The sequence below is a fragment of the Adiantum capillus-veneris genome, chromosome 16, assembly GCF_014529385.1.
Source record: "Adiantum capillus-veneris isolate H3 chromosome 16, ASM1452938v2, whole genome shotgun sequence".
In the NCBI taxonomy this organism is placed as follows: Eukaryota; Viridiplantae; Streptophyta; class Polypodiopsida; order Polypodiales; family Pteridaceae; genus Adiantum; species Adiantum capillus-veneris.
In genome coordinates this window covers 69,114,307-69,141,446 of record NC_140946.1, presented here as the reverse complement: position 1 = coordinate 69,141,446, position 27,140 = coordinate 69,114,307, and the positions used below count along the sequence as shown (strand labels likewise).

Below are 27,140 nucleotides of genomic sequence, written 5' to 3'. Positions count from 1 at the left end.
CAAAGTTCTCCCTTTCTCAGAATGAAAAATACCCCTATCGGCACATTCGAGAACTGGCTTGCTCATTGTCCAATGCTGCAAGTAATAGCCATAATTTTTCCATATGAGAGAAACCACCACTGGAGCCTCGTGTGCATTGAACTTGACAAGTTAGTTGTCTGAACACTAAACTCAATTCGAGGAACACATCCAGAATTGAGAGTGTGAGTATTGATAGTTGTAAATTGGTTTTATTTTTGATAGACAATGGAAACAGTTATTGTGTTGGGTTCATACCAACTCCTTCTGCTTGCAATGCATAAAAAGATTGTTGCACGTATATCGAAGGCTATGCGAGAATCTAGAGTTGTACAATTCAAAAATTAAGGAAGTCACGAGGCCTTTACAGACTGATGGCAACTCGTGTGTATAAAGATGCCTCCTCCATGCTGAGTTTATATTGCAAAGCTTTTTGGCATTAAAGCCATTCATGTAAAAGGTATGCATTTTGCACAGCATTACTATAACATTGTGACAGTTTGTACCAAGTTGTGTCTCAGTTCCTTTTTTTTTTTGTTTTATCTTTTGCAGAGTGCATTGGAGAAGTAGACGATAGAGTATTTGCACCGATACCGTGCCACCCTAATCCAACATCTGCTTGCAATTTCACATACTATGAGCATGGATGCAGAACAAACCCTATTGGATAACCACGTTGTAGAGTTAATGATGATTGCTGATGGACTGCAGCAAACAGATTCCATAAGGGCTGTTGAGAAAGGACAAGAGCAATAGGAGGGAGGGACTTTTGAGATGAGAAATGCCGCAAAGGGAGAGTTTGACAAGGAGAAAAGTCCAAATGAGGGGAAGCCCACACAGGAGCAAGATCACACAGATCGAGGGGCTGAGAAAGAAATAAATGTTCAAACTCCCTCTGCACTTGGAGGGTTTCAGAAGGATGAAGTTTATGCAGAGGAAGGGGCTGAGAAAGAACGCTCTAACCCTCAAGCAGAGCATACCTCTGCCACACCTCCACCTGTTGAGCTTGAAAATCAAGAGTCTTTTATGCCTGACACACAAACAAATCATAGCACATTAGAAGCAAATTTAGGTGCAATAGAACCCTCAACGCTGGAGACACAAGAGTCTTGAACAATAGAACAATAAGAGAAGACGCTCCATGATTTCAAACATTGGACAAGACAACCTCGATGGCAGGCAAACCCGACCCTTGCTAGACATCCTATGATTGTTTCGGTGATAAAATGTATTACAAAATATGAAAGTCAACCTATTGAATAACTGCTTATTTGTTTTACAAAATGTTTGCAAAGATTTATTATTTTGGACGACAACAGATTGTTGTTGTTTCGGAAGCCGTATGATCCCCATGCAGAAGTTATCAACCTGCGTAACTTCAGGATATGCGATCACAGATGTATTGTGCATCCAGGAACCAAGGAATTTATATAGTTTCTACTTCCAAGGTTTTTGGGTTGCCATATGGTCAGTGAGGAGTCACAACCCTTTGTGATTTGTGTTGGTAACTCAATGCTCTATGTACTTTGTCAAAGAGAAATGTAGGAGGTTGTCATTTTTAGTTTCACTATTGCTTACTTTCAACAACACATCTATGACATCTATGTTGCTACATGAGCCCCTTTGAATCCATTTCACATCTCTAGCAATATGCAGTCTTGCATGATGGAAAAAATGTAAGATAAAGCAATGGCCCTTTGGTTAGTGCACCTCAATTTCTCTGATTGTCTTGTGCAACAAGAATTAGAGCTTCTTGTTCCGTTCAAATCCACCTTTAGTCTTGCATTTGGTGGAAGCTTGGTGTCAACAGAAGTATAAATCCAATTAACACGAGTTAGTGTGGCACGGTTGCAAAGTTGCTTGTTTTATTGGTTCAATTGGAAAAGGCTATAGCTGCCAAAGTACTTTGTTATAATAGAGCCGCTTCTAGTTTTTTCAAGTACATGTTCACTTTAGCTCCTTGGGAGTAGTACTTATCATTAAGCTCACCTAACACATCAAATCCTTTGGGAGAGAAATGCATGTCACCAAAAACATCACGTCCCTTGTTGGTATGAGATAGCCTCTGGTTGTTCCTTGCTCAACCATTTGCATTGGGATAGTGACCTGATGCCATGCCTATGTCCAAATGTTTGTCCCTTCTCTTGTCAAGTCTAGCCCTCAATTTCACTCTCAAAGTTGAGTCCAAGCTGCTGTATGATCCCTCCCCGCAGATGAGGTGTTGCATCCCTTTGTGTTCAATCCTTTGCGAGTCCAAAATTGTAAACAAGATGTTTGTCTTTTTTGTTCCTGGGGGGAAGGTGTGGCGTGTGGTCGAACAAGGCTTCATGTGAACAACCTTGTAACGATCTCTGAGTAATATATATATATAGAGGTGCCTTCTCCCGAGAATGGCACGCTCAGACTTGTGGACACCACAATATTAGACAATTAATTTGTAGATTTATGTTTAATGGTTGATCAATGAGAGAGAAAGTCAATTATTAATTAACGACCAACCAACCCCCCCCCCCCCCCCCGACGTTACTCAATGAGTAATATATATATATATATATATATACACACACACACACACACACACTAGTACGGCCGGCCGCCTTCGGCGGCCTCTCTCTCTCTCCCCTTTCTCCCTCTTTATCACGTGCAAATGGGCTTGTTTTAGTTTTGGACTTTAGCCTTCAGGTCGCAGATTGCGACACGTGTAAAAGGCTCCCCCTTTTACACGTGCGTTCTCCCAAATGGCATGCTCTAGACTCGTGGACACCACAATAAATTCGCAGATTTATGTGTAATGGTTGATCCAAGAGAGAGAAAAGTCAATAATTATTAATTAACAAAACCCCCCCCCCCCCCCCCCCCCCCCCCCCCCCCCGGACGATTTTAGAAAAATCTGAATTGAGGCGAGTAGCTCACTCAAGAAAGGTCTCGTGATGGTACAGAATTGAAGGGCGCACCAGTGATTCAGTAATATTCCCCATCTCCGAAGTCCAACAAGATCGAAGACGCAGAAGGGCTTGCTTGCAGTCTATTATCTACCATCGCTCTGTACTGTACTGCCTACATATCATCATTATCATCATCGTTTGTACATCATTCTCATTTCTGCTTCTTCTCTCTCTTCATCTTCTCCACAGTACCGTAGCAGAATCAACATAAACGCCGCTATCCCTCATGCCCACGAATATACCATCCCTTTGACCTTCCCTCCCACAATCTCCCATGGCGACCCTGATTGCACCAAAGCTTTTGCAGGCAAGGGCAAGCCTTCCTATGGCGGACATGCGCATGCTGGCTTGGTCCATGCACACGGTGCCTACTCGCCCATGAAAGTGTTTTCACACCTTGCCGCGGGCAACCCCGGAGTCGCTCTGCATTTACTTAAGAAGGACCAAGAGAGACAAGGTAAGAGAGTATTCAGACGGGATGTCATTGGACGGTCCTTGGCATCTAGCACTTCTAGGTCGGCATTTGAGGCAATCGAATCCGGGTAAAGTTTTGGGGAGGGCGATTACCTAATAAAGGTAATCGCCCTCCCCTACCTAATAAAGGTAGGGGTGTTCCCACCCCTACCTTTATTAGGTAGGGGTGGGAACACCAATGCAAGAAGCCCTCTATTTGATCCCACCACATCATCCTCATATTTACCTATCTCATGCACTACATTGAGTTGCAAAATTTGTTCAATATCAGGCTTCTGTCAATATAACATATCATATGGAGATGGATCCAACACATTTGGGGACGTGGCCGACGAAACATTTACTATAGGGTCTACAACTGTCCAAAACTACGTATTTGGTTGTGGCTGTTCCAGTCAAGGAACATTCAAGGGTGTTGATGGAATTTTGGGGCTTGGATGGAATTCACTTTCCATGCCAGCCCAAACTATATCATTTTTTAAAGGGGCCTTTGCATATTGCTTACCTAGTGTTTTCTCATCAACCAGTGCGGCAGGCTTTATCGAATTTGGTATAGGGGCCATTCCAAATACAAGTGTAGTATCTTCATTCACACCCATGATACACAATGTCTATATGCCAAGTTTTTACTTTGTGTGGCTTAAGGGTATAAGCGTGGGGGGAGTGCTCCTTTCCCTTGCTGCAACCCCACCTATCCGTGCCACTTCCACTGATCTTTCAAGTACTATTGTTGACTCAGGAACTTTTATCACTCGGTTTCCTCTTGGTGATTATGTCACTTTGCGTAATGCCTTCTTAGCAAGTAGCATAGGCATTACTCTTGTCTTGACAGAGGCAAGCACGATCCTTGACACTTGCTTTCAATATAATGCCGACTCATGAATCCCACAGGTGACATTACATTTTGATGGCTTTGACTTCCCATTACCCTCTGAAAACATGGTTTTTCCCATAGATCTAGCCATTAGTACCGTTTGCTTGGCAATTGCTTCACTGCCTACTACCATGAGTACCGAGAAACTTATCATCCTTGGGTACCACCAAATGGCTGGTTTTCTATTTACGTTTGATACCCTTGGCTCCAAAATGGGTGTACTAAGTTCATCCAAAGTTTGCTAGTGGATTTTTTGGTTACATGGGAAACCCCACCCACCCACTTCCATCCATCCATCCATCTGGCAAATACCTACCCCCCCCCCCCCCCCCCCCCCCCCCCCCCCCACACCCAAAAAGAAAAGAAGAAGAAGATCAAGAGAAAGAGACAAAAATGCAAAAAAGAGACATTATTTGGAGATATTTCACCAAATTTCAGCAATTTGTAACTACACCAAAGCATGTCATGCATGTAAGTCATAAGCTTCTCGGGTTTGATCACAACCTAGAGACTCGCGAGTGTGTATCTCGCTTATATAGTTTGAAAGTCAAAGGCCAACAAGGTTTCGAAGTGTTTGTAAGCAATAAAACTTGTATAATGATGGAATAATGGAGAACTTGAATGTTGTGTCACTGGGTGCTCTCAATTTTTCTTTCGTCTCTTATGTTAACACTGCAAGTACTATGTCGCCAAAAAAAGCTCTAGCCAAATCGGCGCTAAGGGGCATCCTTGACAAATGGCTAACTTGACATCAACAATGACAAGAGGAGTGATAAAAAGGGCTTCAAATCAAGAAAGGTAAAGAACTACTTATTAAGATGTTCGCTTATGATTCTTTGCTTTTTCTCCAAGCAGAACGGAATAAATTAGAAAATCCTCGGAGATAGTACACGTGTTTTCCAGAGTGTGGGGGTCTCAATGTAACATAGAAAAGTCAAGACTAATCTGATCTTTGTCAAGATGGACTAGAGAGATTGTTAAGAGAGGTAACATCTTCCGACACTTAGGGGTGCTTGTCGAGGAAGGAACTACTCACAAGACGACCTTTGATTAGGTTCAAGAAAGAGGTAAAAAGAAAATGAAGCGTTAGGAGTTCATCCTAACGCTTCCTTTCCACTGCAAGGCTATGAAAATTAATACCTTCTTGATCCCTTATATTACCTTCACGTCACCATTTCTGCAATTATCCCAAAAAAACTCAAACTCGTTCTTCAAGCCAATCAATGAGTTCTTGTGGAGAAATAATCTAACAATAGGCAAACCGTGGCAATGGGGTAAATGGACGGTTGTTGCTAAACCAAAAGCTTAGGGTGGTTTAGGCATTCTTGACCTTGTCACTCATGATCTGGTATTTTGTGATTATTTTTTTTTGTACCCTTGCCAATTTGAAAGAGAGCTGGGCTTGGATGGCAAGGGAAATGGTCATGGAAGCCCAAATGAAGTTTAAAGGTGGGTTATGGTTCAACCTCAACATACAAAACAAGCTTCTACCCCCCATCTATGTTAGGGCTTAATTAGGTGGATCTACTAGGAAGTTTATTGGAAAATGTTGTAAAGCCACATTTACACTCATGTGGAAGGGAAAGACCAGGTATTGGAAAGGAACAGCTAGACGTTGGTCTGCTTGGGGACCCATCGTGGAGGGCTTGGGCCAAAAAACACATTGGATTGAAATAGTCAGGAATCTCAACAACAAGAATTACAAGAGTTTGTGTACACTTGTGATGTTTTTAGCGACGAAAATACATTGGGTTTTTATACTCCTCGACGTCGCTAAGACCGTTGCTACGGGAACGTCGCTATATAGCGACGCATATAGCGATGATTGTAGGCTTCCTATAATGATGCTCATAGCGACGTTGCAGAGCCTTATAAAGCATACTGATGACTCTGTCTTTTAATTCACTTGGCACTTCACTCCAGGTGTTTAGTATGTAGTGTCTACACCTGAGAGCAAAGACCGCGCATGCGCGAGATCATCTTCTTGCCTTCGTCATCGATCGAGTATTAGAAGCCCTCTTGCTTGTGACGCGTGAACCTGGGTGTCTTGGCAGGGATCTCTAGAGGCGTCTCGATGGGGGTACGGACGTCATGTGTCTCCACTGGAGTCTGGGCCCCGAAGCAAGGAGTGTCGATTGGGGTGACTCCCGAAGGAGTAGCTAGTGGTGTGTAGCTAGGAACGGACGATAGCCGCACAAAACCTGGCGTAGATGGCAATGCCGTGGCTGGTGTGGGGGTGGACAAAGAAGGGGAAGGTAAGGAGCCTCATTAAACACGAGGCATTGTCGAGGCATTAGCGGCGGCATCCCCACAGCAACCACCGCCGCCACCACTAGAGTGTCGGTGCCTATAAGACGAGTGTGAAGATCGTCTCGTCGACATCGAAGCTTTGGAGCATGCTAAATGCTTTGAAATAGAGGGAATCGCTGAAGGAGTGGAACGACGTGATGGTGCTCCAAAGCGATGACGCTCCTCGTACCACCTCCTCTGCTGGGGTGACAAAGAAGAAAGAAACTCATTATCATCCATACCTGCATTAAACACACGAACATTTAATCTTAATATTGAATGGAGAAGAAAACATGGACGAGTTATTATCTATACTATAGATAATAGGGAGAGGGATTCTTGTGTAGAGAGAGAGCGAGAGAGAGAGAGAGAGAGAGAGATAGATAGATAGAGAGAGAGAGAGAGAGAGAGAGAGAGAGAGAGAGAGAGAGAGAGAGAGAGAGAGAGAGAGGACTCATAAAGGGGGAGGGATTCCTGTGAAGTTCTTGTGAATTTGTCTCCCTTGTGCATTCTACGTATCTTGTAAAAGGATAAAACTCGTAGTGCGATGGAGACTGAGGCTGCAGTGGCAAAAGAGGTGATCCGTCCCTACTCATAGATGTAACATCTATGAGCAGAGATGGATCACCTCCTTCGCAATTGCAGCCTCGATCTCCATCGCACTCGGAGCGCAGTGCTGCGTCAGCGTATCAGACTTTCACGACACACCAAGGAGTGTCCCTGCTTGTGAGAACATACCTGGAGTGGAAGCAATGATGATTAAACACAATTTAAATTTCTCAAGTATAGCATATAGACAAGAATGGACAAAAAGCCATGTGAATACAATATATATTATAAAACAGAGCAAAATTGTTCAAATACAATGTTTATGGCTTTAAGAGTTCTCTCTCTCATCCTCGCATAGCTCAACATAACTCTCTATGTCTATATAGAGCTCTCCGTTTAAGCAAATGTCCTCCATTTCATTTTGTAGATCCTCTACATACACCCCATAGAGAGTAGCAGCTTGATGCTCGTCTGGCACCACCTTAGCGGCTTCTGATTGAGCATCTTCTCCGATCTCCTCCATTGATGCCGCTATTATTGGTACATGGTAGCCCTCATACGTCCGTGCACTATGAGGGGCTACCTATATGACGTACCACTAGTTTGATGCAGACTTTGTAGGATGAAATATTACCTGCCAGAGCCACATAACTTACATGAGAGCTTCCAAGCACATAACTTCTAAAATTGGATGTTAACTATTTACATACTTACTTGTTCACAATGCTTGGATAGTACGAAAGTGTCTCTTAGGTTGGTCCATTTTTTAGTTGAATCCACCTCAAGGAAACCAGATTCTCCTCTGCCGGATAATGCATTGGCGGTCTTCTTCCCCGTCTCCACTCGATTCGTGTCCTTTGTTGCTCTTGCTTTGCATCCTCGTATTGTGAAATCTACTTTTGCATCACTGGATTGTGAAGCATGCAAAATTAGTTGATTTTAGCCTCTAGATCTTCCGTCATCTTCTTCTCAACACCGAGATTGCACATGACAATCCCAGGTATGCGCTCATCATCTATGGTTCTCCATAGCAGGTTTTATCAAATCCGTCTAGCCACTCTCCAATGTAAACTAGGGACTCTGATACCAGCCAACCTTTTGCCATGCTACCCTCCGAACGTGCCTTCTGACGCACATATCCCTTGAGCATTTTCATGAAACGTTCTAAAAAGAACATCCATCTGAAATATACTCTACCAGCTATTTTCACCTCATCAACTATGTGAACAAGAAGATGCACCTGAATGGTTAGCATGGTAGTAGGAAAGTGTTTCTCAAACATGCACACAACCTCCACAACGTTTAGTCTGGCGAATGGTATGGAGTTTACATTGATCTCCTTTTGTGAGATCCATTGCACCAACTTTGCAAGTTTGTAGATTGTGTTATGGACGTCAGGAGACAAACATCCCTCAATGGCCACCGGTAAAATAAACTGCAAAACACGTCTAGCAATGATATTAAAGTCCACACATGAATTTGTTACACAATTCCCACTATGATATATTCCACTTCAAACATACCTGACACATTTTATGCCAGTTGTGTGACTTCAAACCGGTAAGCTTTCCTTCTTTAGTGAAACACGTTCGGAGCGAGTGCATTACGCCAGTGGAGGTCCACACAGATCGAATGGTCTGCGTTCTTGGGCTCCTGAAAAGCGGTGTGACGCTAGTGTTACTCCATCCAAACTTTGCCTGCATGTTGAGAAGAACCAGGAGCGCCTTCAATCTAGACACATGTGTTCCATCATACAATGGCGTATCAACTTCACTTTTCATATCATCATAGATAAGACTTTCTAAATCAATGATCGTCTCGATCATTTCATCGATCTCGGGCTCAAACATTGCCTCGTTGGGAATGTGGTCTGCATGATCATCCTCCAAGCTGTCAGAGGCTACATCTTGTGGCCTCACATATGCTGCTTGACCAAAGCGCCTGCGAACACGTCTATAGGGTTGCAATATTGTTGCATGTTGGCTAGCGTCAGAGTCCGACGAGTTATGATTGGCAACAACTCGATCTATAATAGATGGATCAAACTCGCCAAATTCGCAAACGTGCTGCAAAGAAACGCGTCTTGTTCGTCGCACAGCAATTACAAGGACATAAGATCCTTGTTGAGAGATAGGTGTTTCGGTTGGACGGCCCCACATCCTTGTCACTACTCATAATGAATGTAAAAACCTTATAACCTGGACATAAATTTAATCTTGTACTGGCATCCTCCGTCTTTGATATTTCTCTCTCTCTCTCTCTCTCTCTCTCTCTCTCTCTCTCTCTCTCTCTCTCTCTCTCTCTCTCTTTGTTTACACTGTAAACTACCTCATGTTTCTCTAGTCATGTCCGATCCCCGCACACCTCGGTCTAGAGGTGCACGGAGATCAGAACCACCGTGTTATAATCTCATCTTTATTGATCAATGCCTATATTTGTGGCTACAAGAAATCTACACACCCACGTCTACATGATAGTGCATGCAGTGGACAAAACCCCTTTGGCTCTTCTCTAGCTGTATCAATTCACATCTCTTAACATCTCTTCATAGCAGTGGATGATTGAGCTTGCAAGGAAAGCTAAGCCTACAAGAAGCTTAACCATCTCTCTCTTTTTTGACATAGAGTTTGAAGGTTCTTGTAGCTTTGGAATGTTCAAAGGCTAGGCAGCAACAGAACGCGTTCTTCTTCTATTCAACTTGAGTGATGGAAGAGGCAAGTCGATAACTCAGAATTTTCAGCTTGTGTGTGTATGAGGGTGTGTGTGTGTGTGTGTGTGTGTGTGTGTGAGAGAGAGAGAGAGAGAGAGAGAGAGAGAGAGAGAGAGAGAGAGAGAGAGAGAGAGGACACAATCAAATCTTGCAGTCGAAAAACCAGGCGGTGGAGCTGCACGTGGCTATGGATTGCCCAGGATATGAGCGCAAAATCAAAAGAGCGTTATACAACATGCAAGGGTGCAGACTATTGGGTGGAGGACCCACCACCACCCCTTGAGCCAGGCGCACTTCAACCCTACTACTATAGCCCTTATGCTAATAACTATCACTATAACCGCTATACCGCACCACCTATTGAGCCCATCACACACACCTATGCTCCTCCCTACACACATAGTGCATGCACTTGCAATGTTTGTGCCGGCGTTGTACTACACCCATGCCTTCTACTACCATAACCCTTACTCTCACCAAGATACATAATCTCTTGGCTCTTGCTCCCTTATGTAATAGAGAGATTTGAAAAGCTTTTCACTTCCTCTCATGGCTCTAGTTGCTTACTTTTGTAAAGTTGTTCGATCCTGCACTCACTTCTCTCGACTCTCTTGCCCTCCTCATGTGAGGAGTTTTGTGATTTATTCAACATGTGGTTTGATTAACCCACATCATTGTCACTACTCATAATGAATGTAAAAATCTTATAACCTAGACATAAATTTAATCTTCTATTGGCATCCTTCGTTCTCTCTCTCTCTCTCTCTCTCTCTCTCTCTCTCTCTCTCTCTCTCTCTCTCTCTCTCTCTCTCTCTCTCTCTCTCTCTCTCTGTTTACATTGTAAACTACCTCACATTCTCTAGTCACGTTCGATCCTTGCACAAGGCTCGGTCTAGAGGTGCACGGAGATCAGAACTATCGGGTTATAATCTTGTTTTTATTGGTTAATGCCTATATTTGTGGATATAAGAAATCTACACACCCACGTCTACAGGACAATGTGCATGTAGTGGGCAAAACCCCTTTGCCTCTTCTCTAGCTGTAGCAATTCATAGCATCTTAACATCTCTTTACAGCAGATCCTTGTTCGAGGGATTACTTAGCACATTACATGTTGGCCTCTAATCTGAGTATCATGCCGTTGAAAGCTTTCCAACTTAAGGTCGCATCCGTAGAGAGAAAGAAAGGGATCACCGTTCGCCTAGCTCTAATTTTCTTCCGTAATCCCAAAGGTAGACTTTAATATAAAAACTAAATTTAAAATCTAATCTTAAATCTAACCTAATTGAACATATGGTGATTCTGAGCTAATTGAACATGGTTAGTAGGTGAGTTAATAGGTGTCAGATTCTGATGGGAATATACATATTTTTGTGTACTTAGTGTTTACTCTTTGGGCAAAGCCTTCATTGACATGCCCTAAAATCTAATCTAACATAAATCTAGATCTAATCTAATCTTAAACTAAACATAAACTTAAATCTAACCTAAACCTAAATGTAATCTAACTTAAATGTAAATCTAATCTAATCTTAAATTTTGTCTTAATCTTAATTCTAAATCGAATCTAATCTTAAACTCGATCAACATAAACCTAAATCTAGTCCAATCTTAAATCCTAAACCTAAATGTAATCTAACTTAAATCTAACGTAGTTAATCTTAAATCTTGCTCTAATTTTAAATGTAACGTAAATTTAAATCTAACCTAATTTAAACTCAGCATAAAGCTAAATCTAACCTAATCTTAAATCTAATTTAAACCTTAACCTAATCTTAAGTGTAACCTAATTTTAAATTTAGCGTAAATTTTAAATATAAGTTAAAATGTAATCTAACTTTATCTTAGATTTTAATCTAACCTAATTTTAAATGTAATTTTAAATCCAACCTAACTCTAAATCTTAATATCACATTTCATTTCATATTTTCTCTACTTTTTTTAATCTATCTTTGTCTCTCTCTCTCTCTCTCTCTCTCTCTCTCTTTTCTCCCCTTACATCTCTCTTTTAATCTTCTCCTCCTCCTCTCTCTCTCTCTCTCTCTCTCTCTCTTTGGTTGCTCTCTCTCTCTCTCTCTCTCTCTCTCTCTCTCTATTTTTCTCTTTGCTTTATATATCTCTCTCTCTCATTCTCTCTCTTTACTTTCTCTCTCTCTCTCTCTCTCTCTCTCTCTCTTTTCCTCTCTCAATGTGTGTGTATGCATTCTTTGTTTATGCATATGTGTGTGTATGTGTTTTTTGTTTATGCATGTGTGTACTCTCTCTCTCTCTCTTTTCCTCTCTCAATGTGTGTGTATGCATTCTTTGTTTATGCATGTGTGTGTATGTGTTTTTTGTTTATGCATGTGTGTACTCTCTCTCTCTCTCTCTGTGTTCCAAAGACACAATGTGTGTGTGTGTGTGTGTGAGAGAGAGAGAGAGAGAGAGAGAGAGAGAGAGAGAGAGAGAAAGAGGGGAAGGGAACATGAGACAGAGGAGAGGGAAGGAGCATACCCGACTCTCCTTCCTCTCCTCGTGTGTGTGTGTGTGTGTGTGGGGAAGAAAGAGAGAGAGAGAGGAAGAGGGCGGGTTTACTTCTTTTGCTTGAGCGTCAAAACTCAGATCTGAGATCTGAGTATTGGGCACTGTCGGTTTATTTTTTACCCCTGTCGACGTCGCTATGCAACAAAGAAAATAGTGACGCTCATAGCGATGCAGTAGATTTTCACTTTTGAGTGTCGCAGTGTGAGTGTCGCTAATGTGAAGTAAATCTTATAGTGAAGGGCTTATGCTCCTTGGAGTCTTGTTGGGATTATCAAAAAGGGGATTGGCAATCCCTGGAGCATCTAATGCTATGCAACAACATTAGGAGAAAGTTGGACTCACTTTTGGGCCTTTCAGTTCCAGAGAGAGAGTGACGCTCAACCAATGAGGAAGAGGCTAACGTTACATTGAAAATCGACATTTTGGAGTCGAGCTCTTTTTAAAAAAACGGAGGAAAATTTATTTTGGTTCATCAAATTGCACAATTTCACGCTTTCAAGGCATAAATGCCGTAAGTCGTACTAACTATGTACCGAGGAATTTCAGAACTTTCATTGAAGACTCTATCTAGTACTTTGTTCCCGCCCAAATATGACTTTGAGTAGCTCTACTTCCCTCTCAAAACTTCTTCCCTTTTTTATATTTGCGCTAACCTTTCTGTGTATTCATTCTACTACACACCATGTCTACTTCTCGAAGGCCTAGCACTACCATTGACTTTGTTAGCATTTTTAACAGTTATACTACAGACGATCAAGCATGGATTCCATCTCGTATAACTATCGGAAGTTGGGTTCTACTGCAAACTAGGAGGAGGAAGAGGAGGCAACGCAATGATTTCGTGGAGGCTTTCAAGGGTCAAGTTAAAGAGTTTAAAGTGTGTGCACAAAGCAAGCGGGTGAAAGAGGTCCTCATACAACATGCTTTCCAGATGCAGACTTAAGCTTGCAAACATCTCCTCCAAGTTTTCCAAGGCATCGACCCAACTGTAAGTTATTTTAGCATCTCGCTTAGTGCATGATTATATTCGAATATTAAGTGGTGGATATCATCTTTGGTATGTTTCAGATATTTATCCATCGAATAGGACAGATTGGCAACCAGTTGACAGTATAGTTGGGATTTTTGATGCTTTCCATGCATTTATTGGTGAGCAAATGTACCGAGGAAGACAACACAAGGAACTTGCAGATAATAGAATTTTCTTTTATGATATGTCATATGTGGAACCGAGAACTTCCATTGGTTGGGGTCGTGTAGCTCCTTTGTCACTTCCATCCTTTGACAGCACGGATTGGTCCCTGCCTACTTCGCAGATTTTTTCTTCGATGAGAAAATAAAAACTAGCGCAACAATGTTCATTTGCAAGTCTGAGAGCTGTTTGGACTTTTTAGATGATAACTGGGATATGAAACAATCACAGAACAAAATGTGTATTTTGGAAAAGAAGTCCATAATTTGCAAGTTCATTATAAGCTCTCAAAATTTCTTAGTATCGTTTTACTATATTAGATATCATCTTCTTAGTGGGCAGCTTATTCCACTCGACCAAGATACAGAGAACAACCTTGAGAACAAACCTTTATCAATGGAGCTCTACTTTCGAGACAGCCTACTTACTGTGATGGAGACAATGTCAAGCACAACTCTGGCACAGCTCAGGATAGATCTTACATGTGAAGAACTTCCACTTTTGCCGGAATTGTATGCATTCAGTCTCAACAATAGAAAGGTGCTTACTAAATCGATAAATTTTGATTGTCTTTAATACACTATGACTGAATCTAACTTTTTCTTCTTTTCATATTCCAAGGCGCAAGGAGAAAACAACATTGTGCAAGGAGTCCATAACAAATACACTTTACTTAATTGCTTTCACCAGAAGCTATGTCACATACCTTGTGCACGCAAAGAGCTTTGATGCCATGCAAACCATGATGTACTCTTCAAAATGACTAATGCAGAGATATTTTTTGGTGGTCAAACAATGTTTCAAAAATGTACATTTTCAATGTTTCAAAACTTTACATATTGTGTTGTTTCTGTCAAGAGTAATTTGCTCCCTTTCCCAGCTACTGTCCTCTCCCCTGGTTTGTGCCACTCGTCCCCTGTCCTCTCCCCCGGTTTGTGCCACTCGTCCCTTGCCCTCTGCTCCGGTTGCTGCTACTTCTGCCTCTGGGGACGCTTGTCTCGGGCATCCTTTCGCGTTGCTCGAAATCATGGGCCTCTTCCATGGCTTCCCATGCTTCTTGCACCTGTGAAGCTTCCCGCTGTTCTTGCTCTTGCCGTCGACGTGCAGCCCATTCCTCTACTTCTGCGGCGTCCGCATAATATTGGTGTATTGCTTCCTGCATATTTCGAACTTCTTCTTGAGTCTGATTGTGGCGTTGGGTCATTTCGTTAATGCGAGCCTCTTCGAACTCGTCAGCTCTCGCCACTTCCTCTCTTGTGCGTCTGTTTACCGAGATTATAATATGCTGGATGGCCATTACAAAAAAATGTCGCACATCGTTGTTGGTGTAGTTATGTAATCGAAGTTCCTATAGAAGCGTGATACAGACATCTGTTGCTTCATACATACGTTGCAACAAACAATAAAACAGCAGATTACTTACGTTCGGTATATCCATAATTTGACTGATGAGCAACACAACATTTAAACAAGTTTGCCAGCCACAGCTATAGTCATCAGTCTGCGTGGACACGGTTACCCGTTCGTGCTTGACTACATTTCCTAGATCATGTTCTAACAAAAGATGCTCTACACAACATACAAGTTTTTTCGCGGCACTACATACATAACCACTTGAGTCAGCAACACATTCCAAAGAGACACTACACTGCTTTCCAAATGTACCCAAATAGACCTTACGTTTTACACGACTGTGAAACACCCTGCTTTGCGTAGTAAACAATCTTAGCTTCCATGTCAAATAACATCAGACTCCAATGATCACTACAAAGACACCATCAAAGATGAAGAGAGATTCGCAATGCAAGATGTTTTTTACAAGGCAAGAATATACTCACGATTGATTGTACGCAGTGAGCAGAAAGCACGCTAGATCAAAGTTGACTCTGCTAAACCAGTTCATCAGACTCAAAAAGGAAACTGAGTTGTTCTGTAGATAAGGAGATATCAGCGGATCTATTATGTATAATTTCTTTTGAACCTCAGGGGGAAGAAGCGAGACAGCATGGCTAACATGAACAAATGACAAAGATTAGACTTGAACACCAAGTGTGTCAATATCGAGCGATTGGGACAGCTATCGAATTCCATACGCCACTGATTCGCTTGGTATTGACCATTGTCTTGGATGAAATGAAGAACTTGACGACTACCTTAAAGACATGGGTCAATACCGAGCGAGTCAGCGGCAAATTCCAATTCCATAAACAACTGACACGCTTGGTATTGACCCATGTCTTTAAGGTAGTGAACCATTATAAAGAAAAACTTGGCAACTGCCACAGAGACATGGGTCAATACCGAGCGAGTAGTACCAAAATTCAATTTCATTACCCACTGTCTCGCTTGGTATTGACCCATGTCTCAGTAGAGACCCATTTAATGAGCATAAGAATTAAAGAGCATGAGAATTACCACAAAGCAACATTGACGACCTCATTTGTTGCGAGCGAGTCGGTGAAATTGCGCATGCACATGAAGTCTACATTATCGAGGTTGGTAATGCAGGCCTCCTCTGACCTTGCAGACAGCTGTATGTGCGCATGCAGAGGCGCTGAGCTCAACAAAATTCTCAACTCCTCTTCATTCTCCTCGTTGATTTTCTCTAAAATAATTGACTCATCCGATACGTTGGATGGCCCTTCTGATGCAGAGCCATGCCCTTCCCTTTCTTGAGCTGGCTCCCTGGCTGCCTCAGGCTCCTCCCTAACAGCCTCTCTAACAGCCTCAGGCTCCGGATCATTTTCCTTCAATATTGGTTGCTCCATAGATGCCTCAGGCTCCACCCTGACCTGCTCTTGTCCCTCATCATCCACGATGGGCTGCGAATCCTCCATGACTTGCTCATTTTGGTGTCTAGCTGGATCCTCGATAACTGTCTTTGTTTCTTCCATGACTACCTCTGGGTCCACTCTAGCTTGCTCTTGGCCCTCTGTGGCTATCTCAGCCTGTCCATCTGTGCCGTTTCTCTCGACCCGTGATCGGGTCCTTCTGCTGTTTGTTTCAGCCCTAGACGACTTTGTCTGTCGTGCATGAGGATGGAGAGCGGGGATGTTGAGAATATCCATGGTTCTACTATCCCGGATTGGTACTGGCTGAAGCAGCCCATCGTAGAGGAAACGAAGCGTACGAAGAGTATCAAAATCCCGCGGCATGATAGTGACCCGGTGTGCATGGGCAGCCAGGATCTATCCATCGCTGAAGAATTCCACGAGGTAGTCCTCCGCAATTTCTTGAAGGCAGAGGAGTGCACTGCTGGCCCATCGGATGCCGACTCTCCACTGCTCGCAAATCTCCCGCACTACTCGCTGGAAAGGGAGACGTGGAATAGCAGGTTGAACGTGTCGTTCTATCCTGCGCAGCTCTTGCAGTACACCTTTGTGCGCCTCATATCGGCGTCTTCTTGCTTGAGCATTCAAAGATTCACCTGTTGCCCTCCTAGCGCAGGCCTTAACACGAGGCATCTCTAAAAATACAATAACACCAAAAGACAATTCATTTGTCAGCACAAGGGACTTCAGATTTAAGGAAAGGTCAGTACCAAGCGAAAAGATGGATAGGAAAGAGTTGCCTTGCCTTATTCGCTCGGTAGTGAGCTCAAAAAATAGTAATGGTAGACATGACTTATATGTTCTGAGGTCACTACCGAGCGAATAGGTGCATAGGAAAGAGTTTGCCTTGCCTTATTCGCTCGGTAGTGACTTCAAAAATAGTAATAGCAGATATCACTTACATTTTCTGAGATCACTACCAGGCGAACAGGTTTGCAGCCCCTGCAAAAAAATACCTTATTCGCTGGGTGGTGACCTCAGAAAAGTGTACAAGCAAGCGAACAGGTTTGCATCCGCTGATACAAAATAGCAATGTGAAGGAGATCTTAAATCGATGCAGTTCTAACTGTCATGTCGTTCCCTCCGATCACCTCCCCTAATATCGGGGGGATGATACCATTGATTCTCTCTCCCACGTCCACCTCTCATGAAACCTCATGGAAGTACCACCTTCTCATGAAACCTCATGCCCATGCTCTGCCAACAGATGAGCAGTTTGAATTGACAACAAAACAACTCGGCTTGGAAAACATGGGTAGACACGTGGCACCCGAAGATCATGTAATGAATAGTCAGTCTATTCACTTATGGGGGAGGTCGATGCTGGAAATAGACGAGAATCAGATGGTAACTTTTGTCGAGCATTCAGATAGTATTAGAGATGGCCGAGTGATAAAATATCATGAACATTTTCTTTTGCTGCCAAGTGCTAGTGTATGACGATAATTTTCTTAGAAGAGCGGGAGGCTCACGCCAAGGGCTTGTCACTGGAGTCCAAGGCAAGGATGCAGCGTTGTTTCACTACATTGGGCGTTTCAACCACAAAAAGATTTGTAGAAACAATTCAAGTAATTGACAATTCTACTCATCTCACTTACGGCTAATAAATTGATTGCAATTATTATGTAGCTCATAATATACCACAAGGAATATTCCGATGACAATGCAAAGTTCCCTCTGTTTGCAATGAAAGCTATTACAAGATTGTGTGGTGGGCACCCCTTCCCACTAAACGCAGAAAGAGTAATTCTGATTGAAAAACAGTTTGCTCTACGTGTATTTGGCATTGGGTATGGGTGCCAGGCGCTCAGAGCCCCATATTTCATGTCCTACACAACTCAGGCTCTGGCTGCAGGGGTTGAAGACCCGGAAAGCTTAGATCCATACAATAAGTGGTTGTTTCTGAGGGAAAGAAGACACATGATGCCCGTAGGGATGCTGCCATCAACAGAGGAACGAGCTCGTCTATAGAGCTTGCACATCGAAGAGGTACAAAGTGAGGAGGAAGGAGGTGCATCGAAGAGGATAAAAACGACGGGCTCAGGTCCATCTTCTCCCGCTCCTAACTCGTGATTGGCGCCACCTCGCATGGCGCTCCGCCACATTTGAAGCTCCCCAAGCCATCTGTTTCTTCTCTTTGCAGATGTGTTGTAAAGACCGTGTAATTTCTGAACTCTTAAGAAGTTCCTTTTGCCTTGCTCTATGAATTAGTCGTCTATAAGTCCATTGGTGTAACTCTAATAGGCTATTGGCCTTTTCTTTTCCTCCCCCATGCTGAGTGTGCTTAAAATAACCTGTTCTTGCCATGTAGTGGGTTTTTTCCATGCCTTGTGTGGACCATATTGATAGTGAGCCGTATGTCTTGGAAAAATATGGACCATGGTTGAACAGTATGTGCTGCATTGAAATAAAACAAAATGGTCAGTTGAGTACAATTTAAAATTTTGTTTTGTATACGTAGAATGCCAACCTACCATGTAATGTGTGATATGTTGCCCACCCCATCCTGTAAGGTAAGCCTTCTTCCAATCCAGCAAGGCTGCTTGAAATGATGTGAGCTTACTTTGGTCCCAAGAATGTTGCTCAAGGTAGTGGAAAATTTTATCTAGTGATTTCCACACGTTCGCTTTGTGATTTTGGATTGCCCCACCACCAGCATTGTCTTTAACCACTTTATGTAACTGTTTGCATTTGTTGAACAGGATTCTTCTTTCTTCTCTATCCGAATCTTTGAGGATAAACCCAAGAAACCTTCTTGCCTTCACTCCGCCTATCGATGCTTTCCTCGGTACCTTATACCGACTTTGAGACATCTTAGGGTCCTCTTCGATTTTGACATTGCCTCCATGCAAACCAATGTATGAGAGCACTCCCTCTAATGCTTTGATCACTCTTTTCGACTCACTCTCTGGCTTTAACACTAGAATGGTAACAGGACACTTTTATGTCCTTAGACACTTTTGTGTCCTGTTAAGTGACCATTTTGCTTGAATTATTTGAAGAGTATGAAAATGAATTTCTAGGTGCTATATATCCACAAAGTTGCCTTATGAGCTGAAAAAAACTTAGCATTTTTTTTTGAGTATGGATCTCACCATTAACCTTACTCTTGCACAACATTTTTGAACCTAAACTGTGTGAAGAAACGGGTCTTGTTTTTGGTTTTTTTTCAATTTTTGGCAACTATACCACTCTAAACTTCATGTTTGTGAGGTTTAGATGGCTAGAGGTTAGGCCTTCATAGTTCTCAACATGTTTTGATGCTTGTAGGGAGAGCTAAGTGTTAAAATTGAAAGTTATGACCGATTTACAAGAATTGCATGATCCTGTTTTTTGGCCAAAATTAGCACTTTTATGATTTTTTTGGTGGCTTTCTTGATATCCAAATTCAATTTTGATTATGTAAGTGTAATGTATAACATAAAGCTAATCTTCCTTGAGTTTTGGGGGACCTAATATGCTATATAGCATAGTATATGATGATGGTTGAGTTTTTTGATTACTGAAGAATACGATACATTTTAGAGTAGCAAGTATAACTTTCTCAATATTGCTAGTTTCTTAGGCCAATTGTGTGTATTTTGTAGGTAGTGACCATATCTAATCATAGACTACAAACTTGGCTAGATATTGAGTAGTTTCTATGGGTTTCTAGAGGTCATAATGCTAAACCCAGTTTTTTCATGTTTGCTGTATTTAGCACTTTATCATTGCCCCCAAGGTTCCAATTGTAAGAGATCCATTATCCTTTTGACATGCTCCATGGCTTCTTCTGAATCCAGAGGCCCAAAGGGAACTAAGAAAACATGTATACAGTATCTGTATTGAGCGTGACTATAGAAACTTTGATGATAGGTCCGCAGAATGGCAAAAATGCAACTTTTTTGTACCTATTTTTTTGCCCAAAAAAAAATTAGTGAGGTTAAAGCAACCATATGTTTTGGTCACCAACCCATTGAAGTTAACGGGGCATTTTATCTCATATCCTACAAAAATCTCCACGCTTATTTATATGCAATCAACCGTAAGAAATTGCTGTTTTGGACAAAATGCACTGGTCCATCAACTTTGGAGGCTTGTAGTGACCAAGGGATGAGAAAAATTACAAGTTTCTCATTTTTTCCATATGTAGTAGTTATTGAACTATAAGCTCATGAAAGGATTTTTCAAAATGAGTGGATCTACTATGGTTTTGGAAAATTTTTCCAAAACCCTGAAAGGACACTTTTATGTCCTGTTAGGTTACCATTCTAGTGTTAATGTCCATGCAAAACATATGTACAAATGAACCACCTTTTCAATTATTCGACAGAGTGCATGAAGTGTACAGACGTGAACTCTACTGAGAGGAATATCAAGCACTGGTTTAAGAGTTTTATCTTGAAGATGTCTGTTGGGAGCTCTAATCCATTGCACACTCTCAAGTGATTGTGCATCAGCCATGCAATATAAGCATGGATTTGCCACAGCTGCTCCATGTGTTATGTTGTACATACACTTAAGAGTCGTTAAGTCACCTGCCATGTGCCATTCCACTGTGTAGTCGCCAAATCCTTCCAGTGAAAGAACGGCTCCGTTTCTTTGTTCACTGATGATAGAAGGAATGTGGGTTTGACTAAAAACCCAATCGAGGATTTCAAAAATTTCCTTATCAACCTGCAGTGAAAAATGAAAACACAAAATCAACAACCAAATAATCAATATTTTTGCTATCAGAGATTGAAGGAAGTATACCTGAAATGATCCTAGAGATAGAATGTTGTTTTCTGATTGCACGCTGAAGTATCGTGGATCCTCTTCTGTTATTGATGGATCCAGAGCTCTGTTCATGAGGGTAATGGTGAATCTCTCCAACTTCTTGTTCTTTAGGACCTCGCACTCGTCGAGCTTCAAAACAAACTTGAGAACCCGACCGCACTCGTCTCGACTGATGTCAAAGAAGTGAACTGCATACCTTTGCAATGCTTCAAGATCAACGAAGAGGTTGTTGTGCTCGTTAAACTGTACCTCTCTGCCGCCCTTGCCTAAGAATGTTGTTAAACTGTACCTCTCTGCCGCCCTTGCCTAAGAATGTTGCTTCAATATGGAATGGTGACCCAAGTTTCTCAAACACCTCATCGTTTACGTGCCGGCGAGAAGCCTTTACATGTGATGGCTTTGGCAGCAATGATCCTCTTTGTAGTTTATTTTGAGATTTTTTAGCTAATGCTTTGAAGAGTGCCCTGTATCCCATCTGCGAGATGCCACTCTTATCAAGTATTGCTTGCACTTCCATTGGTTCCAGCTGATTCTCGTTCATGAAGGAGGTAAGTAGCCTCCCTTTCAACTTACGAAATTTTTTCTGAGTTATCATCTCTTCAACTACTTCTTTTGGAACTAGATGGCTGTAATGCACTCCAGCATTGAAGCCTGCACCGTTCGAGTTTGGATGCACTAAAGACCTGCCAAAAAAGCACAATGCGTTATGATCATGTATAGGAAAGTAAGTGTATCCACTTCTTAATGAAGCACATTGAAGAAACAAACTTCGAGTTACCTTAAAGCTCGTATTCGTTTTTTGAGTCCACCACTACCAATCTTCATGTTCTCAAGGTTGCAGAGATCTCGTTTTCTGTTCCGACTACCAAGCACGGTGTCTTTCTCTCGCAAACTTGTGATCTTCTTCTCAAGGCCTTGGATTGTCTCTTTGTTTGATGAAATCTTTTGAGAGCATGCTTCATTAAGTTTCTTCAGCTGCATGTTCTCCATTGCTAGGAAGTTTCTTTGCCTTTCCGCATTCAATCCTCTCATTTCCAGATGTTCGGTGTATCCCAATAGCCCATCCTTGCCATCGCCTGTGAAATGTAAGAGGTTAGTGATATTAGCAAAGGGAGGTGGTGCATTTGTCATAGGATCCTTTGGATAAATAGACCCATCGGTCCACAAATCCAAATGATGTTCCTTGTTTGTCCTTCTAAGTTCTTTCTCCCGTTGAGATAATAAAGACTCCCTTCTACGTTTCTGCAACGGTGCGTACTCTTGCAATACATCAACATGAAGATGATGTGTGTTCTTTCTTTGGGTAAGTGTTAAAGATGAAGGGGCCGAGGATTGTAATTTCAAATTAGTGTTTCCATCAGGAAAAGATGCATTCTCCATTCCTAGAGTTAATAGAGAAGAAGACGGAGAAATATCTCAGGTTTTGGGAGGGAAAGCCATATTCTCAAGTTTAGAGTTGATAGAGTTCGTGTGTCTTATGTTTCTAGAGGGAACGCTTGTAAGTTGGCATTTCAAATCATTAGTCATACGGTTGGTTGGATTCCTGACAAGAGAACGAATGATAAGAATGATAAAGACGGCGGCTACCTACCAAAGAATATCATTTTGGCTTTTTGTTGCGCAGAAAAGTATCACATAAAATGCACAAGTTAACATTTTCATTTTCTCTCTCTAAGCCGACGTGGCACTTATTCAAGGGCCCAAAAGTGAGTCCAACTTTCTCCTAATGTCTCCCACTCCAAGAGGAGATCCTCATGTGAAGATTACTCAAAAAAGGTCTCAGAACTAACCCTTCTTCCTTGCCCCACACCATTGGATTGGAAAGCTTGGAGTGGCCTGTAGAAAGGTTTTTTATTTCGCCCAAGACTAAAATAGTTTATGAGAATCTTTGGTCTATAGAGGATTGGGTTGAACACCTCAATAGTATCTGGTCCAAAACATGGGCTGTGAGCAAATGGAGCCAAGTAGTTGAAAACATTTGGAAGGCCAAATGCAAAGAGAGGGACAACGTTTTTCTATGGAAAGTGCTTTTTGGATTTATACCAACCGGAGATAAGGCTAAAGCAAGAGGCTTAGGCAAAAGAACCTCTGTCAGATGCAAGCACGCTTGCAGATAAACCTCAATCCCCTTGTAAATATGGTTTGCAACGTAGTGGGAATCGAACGTTCGCAATTTGATTTTTTATATTCGTAGAAGGAGTGTGTTTACCTTGAGGCGACCTACCAAACCAAATGTATTGCTATTCTATAAACCTTTTTTCCAAATCCATGTCCCACATGATGTTATCAACACTTTGTTGATAGATGACACACCCCATAAGGGCTTGCTAAATCCACCGAGCACCACTCTCTCCCCACCTTCATTTGAAGGTCATGAGCATGACTTTTATCTAAAGGACATTTTTATCCCTTATCTCCAGAATTTGTATTTCAACCCATTGACTGTTTCAGAATTTGTACTTACAAATCCTCTCCGAAATGCTAGCTATCTAGATTAATATGATTCGGAGAGAGAGAGAGAGAGAGAGAGAGAGAGAGAGAGAGAGAGAGAGAGAGAGAGAGAGAGAGAGAGAGAGAGAGATTATACATTAAACTCTGTATATGTTGTTCAAAATATACAATTATCACACTACCAGCTAACAAAGGGACATACGTAGTGAGACAGACCTCATCTTACAATTGAAATAAAGATATAACCAAATTGTGGGAATCATCTCATAACCAAATTGCAAGAAACGTTGGAATAGAAGTCATGAATATAGATTCATTCAAGTTACATTGGCACGATATGAACTCGGCCAGTTAGTTCTCTACAGACAAACTCTTTTTCCCATCATTGCATTACTTTGCGTCCACCAATTAAGAACTAGAACAGTGAGGGCTCGTTCTCCGCAAACTCGTCCACGATGTCGTGCCGAAGTTGCAGAAAGTTGCATTGCTCTCTTATTGTGACCACTTTCACAAGGTTGAGATCTTTGTCGAATACCTCCACATCTATGACACCATTGTTCTCCAGGCTTGCTGACTCTTGATCAATAGGAATAAACTTAGAGTAGCCTACAACAATTTGAGAGTGCTGGTACCAGAAGGAGATGAGAAGGGATTGTGTCTTGATCATGTACTTGGTCACCAAAGTGTCAAGTGCAACCTCGCAATGTATGCGGTCCACCTCTTTAACATACCACCCTCTATCAAGCAGCTTGTCATAGAAGCAAGCATCTAGAGATTTACATATCAGCATTGTCTTTGTTGAAGATGATGAAACAAGAAACAAAAGGAAGACAACAACTCAGAGTAGGAAGAAGATGGAGAAGGAGAAGACACAGAGCTTGCGTACGAGATCTCTGTAGTCTATCTCTCTGTATTAGAATAATAGAGTATATACAAACTCAGAGCTACAAAGCTTATATGAGACCCTAAGAGATAAGGTGTCCTTTCACACCAGATGTCCAGGGGGAAAAACCTAGTGGGAGAAAAGTGCCCCTGGTGAAGCGCGTATACACACTAACACTACTACATGTCTACAAATCCCCCCTGTAGTGATAGTGTGAATCCGTACAAGGTAGCAGATCATCATGTGTATGAGAGTAAGCCCAAAGATTTTCGGAAAGCTTCAAACTTTTCTCGTGATAACGCCTTCGTAAATAGATCTGCAATGTTATCGTGTGTAGGACAGTAAGTTACTGTGATCTCCCCTGCATGTAGCCTTTCCCTGACATAGTGGTAATGAACCTCTATGTGCTTTGTTCTTGCATGAAATACTGGATTCCTTGCAACTGCCATAGCACTCTGATTGTCAGTGAAAATGGTAGTGGGTGCCTGTTGACACTCACAAAGAGCTGCCAATAACCTGCGTATCCATACACAATCAACTGTTGCCGTGAAAGCTGCCCTGTACTCAGCTTCACAAGTTGATGTAGCCACTGTGGGTTGCTTCTTGCTTAGCCAAGATATACATGCATTTCCCAAGAAAAAACAATTGCCACTTGTGGAATGTCGTGTGTCAAAATCACCAGCCCAATCTGAATTGCTGTAACCAAGAAGCTGCATAGAACTATGCTTTCCATACATATCCCCCCTTGGAAAGAACATGGCAAGATTAGGGGTACCCGAAAGGTAACGAAGTATGCGCTTCACAGCCTGCCAATGATGCATACGTGGGCTGTGCATAAATTTGCTTGCTTGTGAAACCCCAAATTGAATGTCTGGACGAGTGTTGCCTGCCAAATATATCAAGCAACCAACCGCTGTTGCATAAGTATGTACATCAAAAGGTTCTCCAGCATCGTGCATGCTCAACTTTGATCCAGTTTCTACGGGTGTAGAGATTGGTTTACAATTTTGCATACCAAACTTGTCCAAAATTTTATGCAAATATTTTGCCTGCAACATGTATATGCCATCCTCTGATTGCACAAACTGAATACCCAAGTAATAATGTAGCAAACCAAGAGCAGACATGTCAAAGGTTTTTCTCAAAGCATCCCTAAACGCTTCAATTTCATCTGCAGTATTACTTGTAAGAAGCATATCATCCACATAAAGTGTTAGCATAATGAGAACTCCATCTCTCTTTTTGACATACAAAGTACTTTCTGTTGGACTATTTTGAAATCCCTGGCCAATCAAATAAGTATGTATCTTCTCATACCATGCTCTTGGAGCCTGTTTGAGACCATACAAAGCTTTATGCAATCTACATACCTTTTGCTCTTGACCTTTTACAACAAAACCACTTGGTTGACTTACATAAACTTCTTCCTGCAAATCACCATTCAAAAAAGCAGTTTTGATATCCAACTGATGCACTTTCCAACCATGATGAGCAGCAATTGCAACTAGTGATCTAACTGTAGACGCACGAGAAGTAGGAGCAAAGGTTTCATCATAATCTATGCCTTTCTGTTGCGCATAGCCTTTTGCCACAAGCCTTGCTTTGTACCTGTCAACAGTACCATCTTGTTTCCTTTTTACCTTAAAAACCCACTTTGTACCAATAGGCTTTTTACCTGTAGGCAAGTCCACTAGATCTTGCTGCATAGCATCTTTCCACTGAACACACTCTAAAGCTTGTTCAAATGAATCAGGATCATCTGCATCACAAAGAGTACTAAAGCAAGCCAAATCTACTTGCTCTCTACCAAAAGTAGTACGAGCACATGTTTTTCGTGGCAACGGTGCATCCAACTTGCTATCCTGCAAAGTTTTCTGAACCCATTTAGGCAAGGTTCTTTCTTCCCTGAGAACTTCTTGCTCTTCACGCACAATTTCCTCTACATCATGAGGTGTCACATGCTGATCAAAAGATTGATCAAGATTATCAACCTGTTGTGATTCTTGATTCTCCACAAAAGAAGGAAGCAAACCTTCAAATACATCATGTGTCTGCATATGAGGTACATCAAAAGCAACCATAGGTTGAGCAGTAGTTTCTGCAAAAATTACATCACGACTTTCAAAAATCTTGTTTGTAGCAGGATTGTAAAGTCTATAACCTTTACTTCCACTACTGTACCCCACAAATATACATTCGATTGCCTTATCATCAAGCTTCCCACGTGACTGCTGAGGGATGTGAGCATAAGCAAGACAACCAAAAACACGAAGATAACTGACTGAAGGTTTTCTGTCATACCAAGCTTCATATGAAGTAATGGTCTTCAAGGCACGAGTAGGACACCTGTTCAAAACATGTGCTGCACAAGCAACTGCCTTCATCCATAGCTTATGAGGCAAACTCTTAGCCTTGAGCATACATCTAGCCGTCTCCATTAAAGACCTGTTCTTCCTTTCTGCAACACCATTCTGTTGTGGTGTGTATGGCATAGTGCATTGGTGTTTAATGCCTTTCTTTCCCAAAAAATCCTTAAATGCACCTGACATGTATTCACCTCCTCGATCGGTACGAAGAGTCTGTACTTTGCAACCTGTTTCATTTTCAACCATAGCGACATAATGTTGAAAAACTGCAAACACA

General features: G+C 41.9%; 1 pseudogene; it reads left to right on the top strand.

The window, feature by feature from the left end:
• The first annotated feature begins 792 nt into the window (after positions 1-792).
• Positions 793-4,556, top strand: LOC147439235 (aspartic proteinase nepenthesin-1-like; annotated as a pseudogene).
• The last annotated feature ends 22,584 nt before the right edge of the window (positions 4,557-27,140 follow it).